At 37.1% G+C, this 16,970-nt stretch overlaps 1 protein-coding gene across 1 annotated transcript in view; it reads left to right on the top strand.

Annotated features, from left to right (window-relative positions):
* Positions 1 to 16,970, top strand: part of Lmntd1 (lamin tail domain containing 1) — a 384,388-nt gene that overhangs the window by 188,899 nt on the left and 178,519 nt on the right. The gene's annotated exons all lie outside the window — the stretch shown is intronic.

Below are 16,970 nucleotides of genomic sequence, written 5' to 3'. Positions count from 1 at the left end.
TGGGTGCAGATATCTCTTTGACACTCTGATTTAATGTCATTTGAAGGTATTCCCCAAAGAGAGGCTGCTGGATTGCATAGTAATTTTCTATTTCAGTTTTTGAGAAGACTTCACACTGCTTTCCGTAAAGACTACCAATTTATATCCTTTTGAAAATATAAATCAGATCATGAATTCCCTTGATTAAACTTGCTAATAGCTTCCAACCATATTTAACTAAAATCTCAAGTCCTTTTCTTCACTGGGTGTGGTTAATTCCTTAATAGGTCCTTGTTTTTCCAGGACTTAAATTGTTGATCTAGGATTATCATTAATAGCAACCCCTTCAGTTTCAAGTGTGCTGACACAATAAGTCGTATGATCACTCTATTTGAGCAAGTTGAAGCAAGTAAATACTAAGTAGATACTATGTATATTCACTAAAAAAAATTTAAAAACATTTATGGGGGAAGTTCACCTCCTGATTAAGATCTTACCCTTAAACAAAAACTGAACCAATTTGATTACATCATAGAAGTTTGGACTTAGTTTTTAAAATAGCTTGTAATTACTTGTGTGGGGCAGCCCTGTCCCTCGGTCCTGCTTTCTTCTTGAGTAGATCCAGAGCCAACAGGCTGCTATCAGGGCTGCACTGCTGTTATGTGCAGACCCATGAGCAGGCCCTGTACCTTCTTTCCTTCAGATGGAGAAGATCCAGGCTTCTTGAGAATCTTCTGCCATCCCGCCAGTCCCCCCTCCTTCTCTGCCATATTCCTTCTGGACTCACGAGATGTGTTTCCATTTGAATCCCCTGTCTAGATGGAAAATAGCCTTTTCCCCTCCATGCAGGATGAAAACAGGAGGTGGTGCAGAGGGTTGGACTTCTGATTTATCAAGTTTAAAATGGTGAAAAAGCATACTCATACAGTCAGGGTGCTTTTCCCTTTCAGTACACTGTGCAATTAATTACACGGATATTTAATACTTTAGTATAAGACGGCTTCATGTTAAGTAGCTTTGCTCCACTGTAGGCTAATGTAAATGCTCTGAGCATGTTTTGGGTATGTTGTTTTTGGTAGACATTCAGCAGGTTAGGTGTATTAAATGCATTTTTTGCATTAAATGCATCTATGCAGTTTACAATAGGTTTATGAAGATATAACCCCCTACTGACCCAAGGAGCATACATACTTGACCTCACTTGTGGAGTATCTGCCATGCCTGCTAAGACCTTGTTCTTTGTGTAAGGCCCATTTCCTGAGAGAAGCAGGAACCTGTTTTGCATCCTTATTAAACTTACATGACCCGACCTTGCCTTACGTCTTGGATTTCATTATCTTTCACTCTCTGCCTTGACTAGCTGCACTGCCTCCCTTCTCTGCCTACAACACTCAGGCATAATTCTAGCCCAGGGCCTTTGCATTTGCTGTTCCTTCTGCCTGGTGCTGTTTTGTAGGTCTGTCTGGCTCAGCTTAAATGTACTTGTGTGAGAGCTCTGCCCTGATGACCCGATCTAATGATTTTTCCCAGCCAGGTGCTCTTATAATCCTATTTTATTTCTTAACAGTACTTTGTAAAATTATCTTACTGACCTAATTGCTAAGTTTCTCTCTTTCAACATCCTAATAATATTAGTTGCTGGATTTTTCTATGAGCCCACCATTCTTCTAGGTGCTCTTTGTAGATTCATTTGTTTAATCTCCACAACCATCGTATCACATAAACACTATTAATTATTGCCACTTAATAGAAAAAGAAAGTGAGGTTGCCAGAAATAAAGTAAACCCCAGAGGGTTCAGTGAAAGCTGAGGCAGTGTGGCCCCAGTGTTTATCACCATTCAGGGTCACCTCCTGTCACAGTCCTGAGAGGCGCAGCTCGCCTGTCCTGGTTGTCACTGTCTGCCCGCAGGACCTTACACAGGACTTGGCTCAATTAATGTGAAAAAATGTTGTTATATAATCACAATGCTGTTCTATTTTCTATAACCAGAGAAGAAAATCTCTCACATACCTGCTTAAAAGAATTGGCAAAGCTCAGTCTCTTGTTTCCAGAGTATGTGGAGGCAGAGCCCAGCCAGGGCTGCCTGAGAATTCTAGGGGTTAAGGAAAGTGCCATGTTGCCCCCAGTAGATATTACGGGGAGATTTGGTAAGTTTTCTCGGGGTGGCTTTCTATGGGGTTTTTGAGTTAATCATAAAAGAGACAGTCCAGTGCCAGTTTGCCAACTGTCAAGGAAATCAAATGCAGCTGTAAAATAAAAGCAAAGATTGAACAAATCCGCACATACCTCACCCCGCACGAGCATGAGAATTAACCTGTCTTAGATTTTATTTCCATTATTTGCAGCTGAGTAGCAGGGAATCCTTTTCCCCTCAGAGCCTTTGTCTCTCTTACAACTGCTGTAGGGTCCCACAGTCATATTATGGAGAGTTTAACTAGTTGCCTGTCTCCTTTCCACTGTCGGTGGTTAAGACTTTTAACAATACTGTGTCGCTTTCGTCACTTGCAAGCCACAGTACAGTTCACAGCATGTGCTTGTTAGGTGTCAGCTGAGCCAGTTTGACTTGCCTTAGTTATTTTTCAGAGAATGAAGGGGAGACGCTGCAAGCCGTCTTCCAGCGACATGTGCCGTATCAGCCAGACAAGGGCTGTGCACTGATCCTCCTCTGGAGTTGTTTCTTTGTGTAAGCACACTAGAACTTGGTTGTGTTCCAACCAGTTATAATCTTGGTGAATATGCTCTTTTAGTGTTGTACTCCTATTTCCCCCTCTCTGTACTGCTCATTATTTATATATTTCATATGCAAATATAGACGTACCAGCTCATATATCAGAACCCTGCACTGGGACTGTTAGAAGCAGATCTGCTCATCCTTATTAAAGTGAATCCTTTTGTGGCCATCCATTCATCTGGGCTGACAGTGTTTACAACATGGGGCTTCTCTTTCTCTTTGTGTCACTGATGTTTGTTCTAGGCATCTTTTATGTAGCCAGTCCTAAAAACAAAACTAAATGAATTGACGGCAACATTCACCCAGCCCAGGAATTGAGGCCTGTTTATCCAGAGGACAGTGCTTTATATCATTCTTATTAAGGAAAAATCAAATGTTAATGTGCTAGGATCCTTAAATAAATTATGACTTTAGAAATCATCAATAATGATAAATAATCAAAAGATTAACAACAAACAAGAGAAACTGAGCCACTGGGTTCTTTGCAACATTAATCCTAATATTCACTAATTAAGTCAAAGACATTTAGTTTTATGAGCCCTTGAGCCATGAAGTCTTTGTTCCTTGGCTTTGCAAATTAATGAAGCATGTAAATCCATATATATATTTTTTTTATATGTATCTCATATATATGGTCAAGGTTATGATGCATGAACTGATCTATCTATCTGTATGTCAAGTGCTCTATATATCAGAGAGTAAAACAAAAAAACACTTCATTTTGAATATTGAGTCCATTTTTTTGAAACATCTTTTATTCGTCTTTGAACACATTCTGTGCCTTTTGGTAAGCCATTACTTTCTTCTTTAAATATAAGATACAAACAGTATTCTTCCATGCCCAGCACAAAATGCATAGAAAAGGGACTAAATAATGTTCTTTTGGAGGAAAAATTAAAGTATATCTATTTTCTGGTGGACAAGTGAACAATAAGGACTTTTTTGAGTAAAAAGGGACATTTGCAGTTAGTTCTTTTTTTTTTTTTTTGCACCATTATCTAATCACCCTTTAAAAGTGTCACTTCTGAAATGAAACTTTAATAAAATAAAAATTTCCAAACAATACTGTGTGGGTTGCCTATATTTCTCTTTCCTTACCATTCCTTGTTTTTGTTTGCCATCAGCTACCCGTTAGCCTTTCTGGGAGATGAGAGCCTTTCTGTCCCATTTTCTTCTTGTTTTCTTACATTGTTGACCTTTGTGGTCCTCTAAGAACAATGCTCTGAAGGTTCTAGAAATAAAGTACCTGCTCACCGTTAAATACATGCTGATTCTTGTAATACTTATAATGGAGAGGAAGTAGAAGGAAATGGGACACCTAAGAAGAAAGAAGATCCTTTGTGCAACAAGTACTTATCAAACATTGTACACTCATCTCCCTTCTAGACAGGGAAGAAGTAAATGACATGAGTAATGTTCTTTTTATACTGAAAGACAAGAGTATGCAAAGTACAGCTGCTTCTTGATGTCTAAGGGGATTGCATTCCGACAAACCCACTGTAAGTAGAAACTGTCATAACTCAGAAATGAATTTAATACACCAGAACCATCAAATATCACAGAATGTGTGTTTTTCCCACTCCTGACCATGTGGCTGGCAGGGCTGGGACTCACTGCCACTGCCCAGTATTGTGGGGGAGAGTTGTGTTGCACATTGCTAGATGTAGAAAAAAACTCCACAAAATTCAAAATCTGAAGTATGGTTTTTACTAAAGACATATCACTTTCTCGCCATCACAAAGTCAAAAAGTTCTAAGTCAAGCTATTTTTAGTTTGAGTTCAATTGCACTCTATGTAGAAATATTTAAGAGAAAATATGCTTTTGGAGAATTAAGACAAAATGCTATGGTTGAAAGCTAATCACCAGTTTGGGAGATTAATAGATGCCTCATTGAGTAGGTGATACCCAAGCTGAGATGGGAATGACAAGAAGGACCAGCCACAGGAGCATCAAGGTGAAAGAAACCTCAGGGACAGCCTAGAGACCCTTAGTTTAGTAAGATAAAGGTTCAGACAGGAGTCAACTCGCTTCTCTATTCCTGCTTCTTGTCCTTCATCGCCTAGACAACCACGGATCTCTGATAGTCCCAGGCTCCCAGAGGTGACGCCTACCCACCCGGAAGCTCATATCCTATTATCCCTTTATACAAGTGGATAAGTAGGTAAGTAATAAAAACTAAAAGTCTCATTAAACTAGTTCACACTGAGATGTGAAAGAATCTCATTCTGATAATTTTCATTGATGAGCCGCGTTAACTGAAGCCATAGTGATTTTTGTTGGTTTGTTTTAAAATCATTTACATACCCAACACACCATCAAATATCTCTCATTACATTCCTGTTCTAGGAGGTGGAGACAGGAGGAATGATTTTTGTCATAGATGTAAATGACTGTTATGGTCTTTCTACATATCTGTAATTTCTTACTCAGTATCTGCCTTTTCATAATTTAACCCAAACCTAGATGGTGGGAGATATGTGTAGCTCTATATCTGTCACGTAATGCAGCATCTGGCAGATTATTAATAGCCTCAGAATGAAAATTATTTAATTAAGTCATATTAAAATAAAATATAAACACAACAGATAAAAGTAATTTCCAGTAGCATATTCCCAGAGAACCCAACTAGATTTAATTTCTTAAACCTATGACTCTAATTGCAAGATAAAATTAAGCAAGGAGCTTTAAAAATATGTCAGTACCAATTGCCATTCCAGATGAACTGAATTAGAATCTAAGAGTGGGGCTGGGGTATCAGTATTTTAAAAAATAAAAAATCTAAATCATTCTCTGTAGCCAAGACTGAGGAAGACAGATCTAGGCTGTGGACAATGGAGGTTAATATACCTGGTTTATGTCTTTGGGAAGGGTGAGGAGCAGCCACCAGAATCCACAGATCCACAAGGATCACTAGAAGACAGAATTCTCCAAGAAGAACTATTTCATGATGCTTAAGGCTTTGGTGATGGTCACATGGAGAAATCTGGATAGAACCTCTAGATAGAGACTCAAGATGTGTATGACTGAAAGGAAGAGGGTGCCTTGGCACTTTTCAGTGTAATGAGCTCCTTGGTATTCATTTGTAAAAGCACTGAGCATCATGTGGCTGAAGTCATTGACAAGCATCTTTTCAGAAATACAAACTGTAATATGTGGGAAACAAAAAAAAGACTTGAGGGCAGATTTTGTATTAATTTTTTAAAAGATCTTCGAAAATTATACTGCATTTTGCTGCAGAAAGTCATATGTTGACAAATATTCATAAAATGTTTCAGCCACCAGTTTTATTTAAATAAATATCCAGAGTAAGGTACAGATGCATACAGCAAAAGCTAACCTTGCCTCCTATTCTCAGATCCAGAGTCTTAGTTTTCATAAAAGGGAACTAGACCCCAGTTTATATGTTCTTATAATGATACTTGGATTACAAGAAATGATGCAATGGTACTTCAAGCTAACAAATGGTAATGTTTTATAACAGCTGCCCCTATTGAAACCTGTGATCTCCAAGTTTATCAATGAAGAAGTTCTGTGGGAACAAATATAAATACGACAAATAAAAGTAGATTAAAATCTGATCTTCCAGGGTTGTGTAAACTGTCATTCTGTTAGATGAATGTAAAATATGCCCCAGGCTCTCTCTTTTTTGATTCCTAAATATTATAATTTATACTTCTGTAAAGATGCTTGTTAATGTTCCAGACACTTAGGACTCTAAGAACTTTAAAAATCAACACTAAAAAGCTCATCAGGAGAACAAATAGTTGTTAAAAAATTGTTTCAGACCATGAATTTTATTTAAATAGGACTTAATAACTGAGAGTAGTCTTAACATAGGTTTCTTTTTTTTTTATTAAAACATGATTTCTGGATCAAACCTGATACCGCTGTTTCATACAATCAATGCTTTTTCAACAAATGTTTATTCAGCACTTACCAGTCACATACCCTATTCTAAATGACTGCAATGTATCAGTGAACAAAATAGAAATCTGGGCTTCTAAAGTTTGCACACTATGAAAGGGGACTGACCATAAAAAACTATACACTACTTAATAAATTGTTTAGCATGTAAAAAAGTGACAATGTTGTATTTTTTAAAAATGGGAGGTTGCAAATGCTGTGTGGATTTCACTAGGTTATGATATTAAGATAATCAGGATAGACCTTGTTCAGAAGGTGCTATATGAATGAATGCTTGAGGGAGGCTAGGAAGTTGGCTTTGCTGATACCTAGAGAAAGAGTGTTCTTGGTAGAAGTAATGGGAGTGCAAAGCTGGGCAGCAGGAGTTTGATGATTTGTTTGAAGAGAGCAAGGAGAACAGAGTGGCTGGCTAGGTGGGCAAGGAGGAGAGAAGTAGGGAATGAGGTCTGAGAGAGTAGGAAGGACAGGTAGTACACAGGATCTTTGGGGCCATCATAGGGAGTTTGGTGTTTCTTCTGAGGGAGAGGATGAATCATTGGAGGGTCCTGAGCAGGGATGTAGCACGAGCTGATGTGTTTCAAGACTTTGCTCTGAGGGAGAGTTCCATGTCTGGAATGACAGAAAGATGAGTTCCACAGATCCCGTCTCCAGGGAAACTGATGAAAATCATTTTTTTAAAAATCATTTGGGAATGGCCCAAAATGCATACAGTAAACAAAGAATCATTTCTTTAAGAAAATCTATTAAATTGGGCAAAAACTTCAAGAGTCTATTGAATCAAGATCCATGCCCTGCTGACTCCCACCTGGATCACAGGATGGAAGCACCATGCCAGGATGATAAAGTGAAGAAGACAGGGCTCCTCTGAGTCCAGTTTCCACTTGGAGGGCTACAATCTTGGGCAGGGCAAGATGTAAGCATTTCTTATCCTGTCTCTAGTTACCTAAGGCTAAGCCCAGGATTCAAGTGAGTGTGGATGAAAAGTGGGCACTTCCACCCATGGGATGGAGGCTCTATGTTGGCAATGGCACTGCTGAGAATGCTAGGACCTGTTTTCCTTTCATTGGCTTATGAGGTGAGAACCTATACTGAGAAGACCCCAGGCTGCAGCATGCTCCCAGCCACTGAAAACAGCTTCTAAAATAGAAGAGTCATAAGGAAGAAGGGCACCATCATCCTTGCTTTTAAAATTGGTGCCATAACTCAGAGATATTTTTGGGTGATAAGCAAACCATAGAGAAGAGTGCCAATTCCCTTCCTGGAGGAAGTGACTTTATTTTCAGTAATTTGGAGAAATGGAAAAAGTAAAAGTTGTGCTAAAAGGCAATTAGGAGATGGGTTGTAAATACAGGCCAAACTGTAGGCAAACTGGCTTTACAGAGGAAAATAGGAAAAGAGAGAGCTAAGATGAGCTCTCCTGGGGTCAGAATTCACTAAGAATTATCCTTTCCAAGAAGACAAAATTTGATGGGTTTAGTCCATGAAGCAATTTATACCCCAAAAATACTTTGGGAAACAACAGAGAAATCAGCTTAAAGTTTGTTGAATGTAATAGTTGGATACAGTCTGAGAAAGAGTCAAAGAGTATCCAGCTCAAGTAATGTCGTCAGATAGAACTGTAGGATCCAGAGAAATGTGGCTACTATTAAAGGCATCATTATATACCTAGTAAGTGTACCAGAGGAGAGGTGATAGAGAAAGAAGAATAAAAATATATAAACAATGACTGAAAATTGAAACTATTTTAAACAGTAATTTGAAAACCTAGGAAGTTCAATGAACTTCAAGTAGGATAAACACAAAGATATCTACAAAGAGGCACATCACAATAAAGGTACAAAACAAAAAGTAAGAAAATCTGAAAGTGGCAAAAAACAAAATGTCTTGTTACTTATAAAAAAACTTCAATGCCTCACAAGCACAAAGACCTGAGTTCAATCCCCGGTATCAAAAAAAAAAAAAAGAACTTCAATAAGATTAGCAGCTGACTTAGACACAATGGAGGCTAGAAGGCAACAGGATGATATATTTGAAATGCTTAATGTAAAAACAAGCAAACAAACAAACAAAAAAACTATCATTCAGGAATCCTGTATCCAGGAAAGTTACTTTTAAAAACTAAAGATGGAAGTGAAGACAATCCAAGATGAACAAAACCCAAGTAGATTTGCATGTAGCAGAAATTGGCTTTATGTAATTCTATAATAAGTGACAATGAGTGAAGTCAGATGGTAACTCAAGTCCTCATGAGAAAAAAGTGCAGGTAATTGTGTAATTATGAAAGTGTATTGCACATCTATTCTCCTTTTCTTCATTGGTTTAAGACCTAACTGCATAAGACAATAGTTGCATAACATATTTTTGGGCTTGTTACACAGATATGTGATGTGTTTGTCAATAAGAGCCAGAGAGGCTAAACAGGAACAAAGCTGTATCGGGCTAGGGAAGTGACTCTACATAGTCACTCAGGTTTACAGGAAGCAGTGGAGGGAAGTGATGATGAAATGAAGAAGGTTAACATAGCAAAAGCTACGAGTATGTGCCTGCTATCTTTTTTTGTTCTCTCAGCTTTTTTGAAGACAAAAATTGTACAAAATAATAACAATATGGTTTTGGTTTTGTGATATTCATTGATATAAATGTATAACATCAATACCACAAAATGGGTAAGGGAACAGAGCTATATAAGAGTAACATTTCTATACTTCACCAGAATTAAGTTAATGTAAATCTGAAGCTGCTTTTGATAAGGCAAGCCCTGGAAGAGAGTAATAATTTTTTTAAATGTGATGACAAAGTCATTAAATAAATTACAATGCTACATTAGAAAATATTACATGTGAAAAAGTAGTAGGGAAGAATTATCAAAAAAGAAATGAGATATAGAAAGCAAAAGATAAAATGTCAGATGTATTTCCAACAATACCAATAATTGCAAAAAATAAGAGAGAATTAAAGAATTATGGTAGAAAAACAGAGATTGTCAGATTGGATAAAAACAAGATTCAAATCTATGTTGTCAGTATGAGACGGTTTAGATGCAAAGATACAAACAGATTAAAGGTAAAAGGATGGCAATAGATATGTCATGCAAACACCAAACACATGAAATGAGGAGTGTCACAAAATAAACTTCAAAACCAAACAAAACAAAATTACTAAAGAGAAATGAAACCTCTTTGTAATTATGAGTTCATCTACCAAGAAAATGAAATAATTATAAATATACATATAGTTAACAACAGAACACCAAAATAAAGCAAAAACTGAAATAGGAAATTCAACAATAACAGCTGGGAACTTTAATAACCCTTTCATTGAAGGGTAAAGCAACTAGGCTGATATCAATGAAGAAATAGAAGAGTTGAACAACACTCTAAACCACCACAGCTCACAGACATCAGGAGAACTCTTCAACAACAGAAGAATTTTCTCAAAAGTACTTGGGACATTCTCTATGATGGACCACATTTTACGGCACAGAAATAAACCCCAATAGACTTAAAAAAACCAATCCTAAATAAAGGGGATTGGAAAGGAATACTATAGACATTTGTTGTTTTTTGTTTTTGTTTTTGTTTTTGTTTTGGTACTGGGACTGGAACTCAAGGTCTCTCACTTGACAAGCAGGCACTGTGCCACTGAGCTACATCTCCAGCCCTACTATAAACATTTGTATGCCAATAAATTAAACAATTTAGGTGAAATGTATACATTCTTGGAAAGACATAAAAGCTTACTCTGGTTATGGGGTTTAAAGCTGCATGTACACAGACTAGAGTGGAAGTAGGTTCAGCCTTGAGCTGTGAATGGCAGGAGGCAAAGGTTTATCAGACAGGGTCTTAGCAGCAAAGGCAATAAAAGGTGGCCAGAGTCTGTTATATTTGGAAAGCAAGTCTGGTGAGATCTAATACGTAGGATGTGAAAGGAAGTCTAAGATGGTTCCTGGTTTTTGCCTGAAACAAAAATTAAGACGGCTCTTTTATAAATTGACAGACCAAGAGCCCTCGGTGGGGTTATTTGAGAGTGGACAGAATATCTTTTCTTTTTGTTTGCTCTTCTAGATGCACTGTCTACCCTTCTGTTCTGTGTCCCGGGTTGCCAACTCTGTGAGGTCCAAGTCTCAGAGAGCAACTGTCTATGATAGGAGCACAGGACAAAGGACATCTGATCTCTTGCTTTCTGACTTTCCAGTGTTATGTTCAGCCAGTAACAAATATTGGTATGAGATTCAAAGGAGGGAGACATTTCTTTAAACTGGTTCTATTGTTCCACTGAGGGTCACAGTTCCTATTTATTCATCTTTCTCTGTCTCTGTCTCTCTATCTCTCCCTTTTATCTAGTAACAACTGCTTCTTCCTTTTAGTTCTTTACCCTACAGGGATAGTGGGACAATAGCTACCCTTGTTAGCAGTGGAGCGCTGCATTGTCCTTTGTGATTTCTCTGTATCCTGTAATAGTCTCTTATTTAAACTTAAATTACTCAGAGCGCGTTTTCTGTTTTTGGCCAGAACTATAATGAATATGAAAAACCAGATATGCTGTTTTGGATATAGTAAGTCTAAACCATGAAAGAGCAGAGGAGAATAGGCAGTTGAATATTGAGTCTGGAATTCAGAAGAGAGGCTCAGAGACAGGACTAGAAGACTGGACAGAATCACATAGGGAATGAGGGAAGAAAGAGAAAAGTACTCAAACCTGAGCATTAGAGTCTGTCATGCCAAGAAGCTGGATACCTGCTGGGAAGAGCCAGCAAAAGAAGATGAGCAAAAGACACAAAGGGAATAGGAAGGAAAGCAAGGGAAGGTGTCCTGGAAACTAGCTGAGAAATGCATATACAGTGTGGTTGAAAATGTGAAGAATGTTTGAATTTTTAAAAATATTACAGTGAAAGATATATTGCTGTTAATCCCCCTCAAAATACTCCCCCTTCTTTGAATGAACATATACCATTGTTCTCACTCCTTTCTGAAGCAGTTTGGGAAATTCTCTTTCATGTCTTTAGTGGCACTGTTGTGGCTGCCTCAATGTCTTGAATTGATTCAAACATTTACCTTTCATGGTCATTTTGGCTCTAGGGAAGAGTCAGAAATATCACGGTGCCAGATCCAGTGAGTAAGCTGGATGAGGACACACCATTAGGGTTTTATGAGCACGTCTTTCCATTAGGCGGTAGGCGGCGTGTCATTCACCATATTTTTGATCGCACCGAGCCATTCGTGAAAAAGGACTTCCACAACTTCAGAAAGTGGCAAGAATGATAGGATAACTGTGTTCAAAGTGAGGGGGAGTATTTTGAGGGTGATTAGTGGCAATGTATTCTTCACTATAGTCAATTTTTAAAATTTAAGCATCCACTGTATATTTTGATCTCATTGTGTATGAAGTAAAGGAGTGATCCACTTTGTCAAGTGCTGTCAAAGACCAGGTAGGAACAGGACTAAGAATTGACCACGGAATTTAACAATATGGAGGCCATTGTTGACCTTGACAAGACTGTCTTCAGTGGAGTGAGGTAACAAAAGCCTGCTTAGAGTGAGTTTAAAGAGACTGAAAACTGAAGAGGACAAGTGTAAGCAAGTCTTGAGTTGTGCTACAAATGAACAGCATTTGGGAAATGACTGAAAAGACAAATTTTGCCTTTGTGTTTGTATTTTCTTTGATTAAGATGAGGGAAACAACAACATGTTTGTATGCTGATAAACTTGATTCAGTAAGCAGGAAAAAATAACAATGCAGATAAGATATGGGAGAATTGCTGGAAGATGCTCTTGAATAGAAGAGGGTTAAATCCAAGACACAGAGACAGGTTGTCTGAGATAGGAGCACCCCATACAGATGCTTCATCTACACTCATAGGGAGGAAGACAGAGTGTGCAGATTCTGAGTCTCTCTTTTGATCATTCGTGTGTGTGTGTGTGTGTGTGTGTGTGTGTGCAAAGTAGGAAGCAAAGAGATCAGCTGGCCATGGGAGGAAAATATTGGAAATTTAAGAAATTGGGAATGGTCAAGGTCAGTGAAAACAATAGGGCTCTAGAGAAATGTAGTCTGAATATTGGCATCATCAAGGAACCACATGAAATTCAGTATCATGAATTTAAAATGGTACCATGTTCAGGAGGTAGGATACAGATATGGAGTAAACAAATAGTTGATACAGACATGAGTTTGGTTTTTACTGAGCAAGTATACCAAAGCGTTACAGTTTGGAACCATTTATTTAACCTCTCTAAACTTCAGTATCTTCCTGAAAAATGAGGAAAATCATACCATGAGGATTGCTGTGTGCCTTAAATAACACAAATAAATGGTTGTATGGTGTTTAGTACATAAAAAGTAACAGTAAGCTTCTTCTAGAATTATCATTAGTAGAATACCTATTTGGGCTATAAAAATTTCCAAAATGCAAATATTGTTCTAATCACATTTATAGCTAACCAAATGTTTATATTGCCTAATGGAGTTTAGTTCAATTTAGAAGATGTGTTCTTAGCAGGTGAGGACCAAGAGACTACATCTATGTTTTCTTGTCTTGGACTTATATCATTTCATTTCTACTGGGAATTAGCCTGCAAAAAAATAGCTTAGAAAATCATATATCTATTTCCACAGTGTTTCTATTCCATTGCAACAAACAAACAAACATTTAGAGAGCTTAGCCTGATTGATTTGTTAGAGAGACTTCTGATATTTAATCTTTTTGCTAAATTCTTGACAATAGCCTTAAAGCAAGTAAGAATTGAGTTGCTTAGATTAGGATAAGTTTGAAGTTATTCCTTTGTTTTCAACACTGATTCTCTAAATAATTCCATGGAAGCGCAGATAGCTTGTATGTCTGCTCTACCTTACAAACATCACTTTTTTATTATAAATATTAATTATACTTTAAAAAGTGGTCTATATTACATTGACTACTTACAGTTACTTCGTTTACTTCAAAGTCTTTGCGTTGAAGAAATCTAAATGATCCACTGGCATTCCTAGAGAGAATTGATATAATCTTGGCTGCAGAGATTTTCTTTTTCTGTTTGTTTCAGATAACTTATACCCCGTTGTTGAAGCACTTTTTATCTTGGCTGCTTTAACTCTTCATCACATAATTCCAATAGGAAGCAAAGAGATCAGCTGGCCATGGGAGGAAAATATTGGAAATTTAAGAAATTGGGAATGGTCAAGGTCAGTGAAAACAATAGGGCTCTAGAGAAATGTAGTCTGAATATTGGCATCATCAAGGAACCACATGAAATTCAGTATCATGAATTTAAAATGGTACCATGTTCAGGAGGTAGGATACAGATATGGAGTAAACAAATAGTTGATACAGACATGAGTTTGGTTTTTACTGAGCAAGTATACCAAAGCGTTACAGTTTGGAACCATTTATTTAACCTCTCTAAACTTCAGTATCTTCCTGAAAAATGAGGAAAATCATACCATGAGGATTGCTGTGTGCCTTAAATAACACAAATAAATGGTTGTATGGTGTTTAGTACATAAAAAGTAACAGTAAGCTTCTTCTAGAATTATCATTAGTAGAATACCTATTTGGGCTATAAAAATTTCCAAAATGCAAATATTGTTCTAATCACATTTATAGCTAACCAAATGTTTATATTGCCTAATGGAGTTTAGTTCAATTTAGAAGATGTGTTCTTAGCAGGTGAGGACCAAGAGACTACATCTATGTTTTCTTGTCTTGGACTTATATCATTTCATTTCTACTGGGAATTAGCCTGCAAAAAAATAGCTTAGAAAATCATATATCTATTTCCACAGTGTTTCTATTCCATTGCAACAAACAAACAAACATTTAGAGAGCTTAGCCTGATTGATTTGTTAGAGAGACTTCTGATATTTAATCTTTTTGCTAAATTCTTGACAATAGCCTTAAAGCAAGTAAGAATTGAGTTGCTTAGATTAGGATAAGTTTGAAGTTATTCCTTTGTTTTCAACACTGATTCTCTAAATAATTCCATGGAAGCGCAGATAGCTTGTATGTCTGCTCTACCTTACAAACATCACTTTTTTATTATAAATATTAATTATACTTTAAAAAGTGGTCTATATTACATTGACTACTTACAGTTACTTCGTTTACTTCAAAGTCTTTGCGTTGAAGAAATCTAAATGATCCACTGGCATTCCTAGAGAGAATTGATATAATCTTGGCTGCAGAGATTTTCTTTTTCTGTTTGTTTCAGATAACTTATACCCCGTTGTTGAAGCACTTTTTATCTTGGCTGCTTTAACTCTTCATCACATAATTCCAATTTCTGATTTGTGTTTAGTTGGTGCCAATTGATAGTCTTTGCTCATCCAAGTTGTTATTTCTTGGTTCTTGGTATGACAGATGTTTTTGCTTGTATTCTGGATAATTTATCTATTATGTTAGGAGACTTTAAATCCTATTTAAATCTTTATTTCAGTGGCAATCTGTTACTCGGTTTGGCACCCAGACCTTGGCCCCCCTACTTTTATTGTCATACTTCCAAAGGCCAGTTAAGTTTCAGAGACCTCATGACATTTTTGGTCTGCTTAGTTTATCGGGTGCTCCTGAGGTCTCAATGATTTCTATTTGTGCTGCCTGCGGGGTAAACAGGTTACCCTGTGCTAGGCATATGGATGCCTGTTGGTCTAGGAGGGCCATAGTGAAATTTTCCTTACCAGTACTTCCACAGGGTTTCCCAAATCTCCAAACAGGGGAGGACAATTTTGAGATTATGGGGACAGAGGTTTCCTAGGTCAGGATGCTTTGAGGCTGGGTCCCTCTCACAAGTTTAGCTCTCCCAACTCTACCTTGATATCTCTAGGCTATAAACACAGTTTTAAAATGCAAGTCATTTTCCTCTAATAAAATTTGTAATTAGTATTAAGAAGCCTAACAATATCATTAGGGAAACATATAGAAAGTACTTTGATGTTTTTATTTTCAAAATGTTCAAACTCGCTGAAAAGTTGAATGAGTAACACTGAACATTCATGTTGTCCCTCTCTGGATTCACCTACTGCAGAGGTGTCAGAGGAATATAGAGCTCTGAGTTACATGTGAACTTTTGATAAATAATAAGCCATTTTTAAATACAAGTATTCATACAATTCTTGAGATATATTTGAATTGAAGAGTTACTTGTTGTCCATTTGAAATTCACACTTAATTGAGAATCTTATATTTTTATTTGCTAAATCTGAATGCCCTGATTTAAGTCTCACTCTAACTTTTTCTCTATGTATACTTTTCCTAGCCAAACCATCTAGGTATCATTTAAAATATAAAATCCCAAGTAGGTGATATGTGTGTATATGAAGCAAAACTGTCTTCCTTGGGTTTTCCTTACCAGCATTTGAAATTACATTTTCTATTCATTACTGCATAGAATCATTTCTTCTCTCTTACCTGAATTTTAGGCTCATTCTAAGAGCAGATTCATAATATAATCACACTTCAACTCTCATGTAAAAAAAAAATAGATGCTGTCACTAGTAATGCAGTACCCAAGTGGGCTGTAAGCACTGTTCTTCTAGAATTTATTTGCTAAGGGGAAGCATTCTGTGAACTCTTGCATTTACTAAGCAAAGACCATTACTTGTCTTTTCTTTCTTTCTTTTTTTCTTTTTTTTTTTTGTTCTTGGAATTGAACTACATTCCCATCCCTCTTTAAGATTTTTAGTTTTGAGACAATGTCTTGCTAAGTTGCTAAGCTTTCCAGGCTGGGCTTGAACTTGTGATTCTTCTGCCTCATCCTCCCAGCGTGCTAGGGTTTTTTCTCAATTTCTTTAGTATGAGAAATCTCACTTCAGTAATCCCTTACTTAGACACATCCATTTCATTCTCATGGATGGTGTAAATAGAATGGTTAAAAGCACACATGCAAAAGCCAGGCAGTCATGGGTCACAGTCCTGTCTCCCAAAGTCATGGGCAGCTCAAAGAAGTTATTTTTCTCACCTGTGAAATATCTACCTTATCCATTTGTTGCAAGGAATAAGAGAGCACTGTGTGTGGCACATAGTAAACTATCAATTCTCATGTTCTCCCCCATAATTCTGACTTTCATCAGAGTTTACTTCATGTTATGAGTTTGCTGTCTTTGTCTGGAAATATTTTTCATACTTGTTTAAGGACTTCTGAATCAGAACTACTACTAATATTTGTCTTGTTACAACCTACTCAGAAAATCACATACAAAGGCAGAATGGAGAGTAACGGGGATGTGTTCTCTACTGTATCTTTAGACTGCATCTACATAATTCTGTCAGTCCTGCCACTAGTAGAGTAGAAAATAAATTGGCTCCATCAGTGACCACATAGCGCGTGGGTATTTGTCTGTATGTTTGT

This window comes from Fukomys damarensis, unplaced genomic scaffold, assembly GCF_012274545.1.
Source record: "Fukomys damarensis isolate Sample0158 unplaced genomic scaffold, DMR_v1.0_HiC HiC_scaffold_19, whole genome shotgun sequence".
NCBI classification, from domain to species: domain Eukaryota; kingdom Metazoa; phylum Chordata; class Mammalia; order Rodentia; family Bathyergidae; genus Fukomys; species Fukomys damarensis.
The sequence above is the reverse complement of the archived record's forward strand: the minus strand, read 5'-3'. Positions and strand labels throughout refer to the sequence as shown.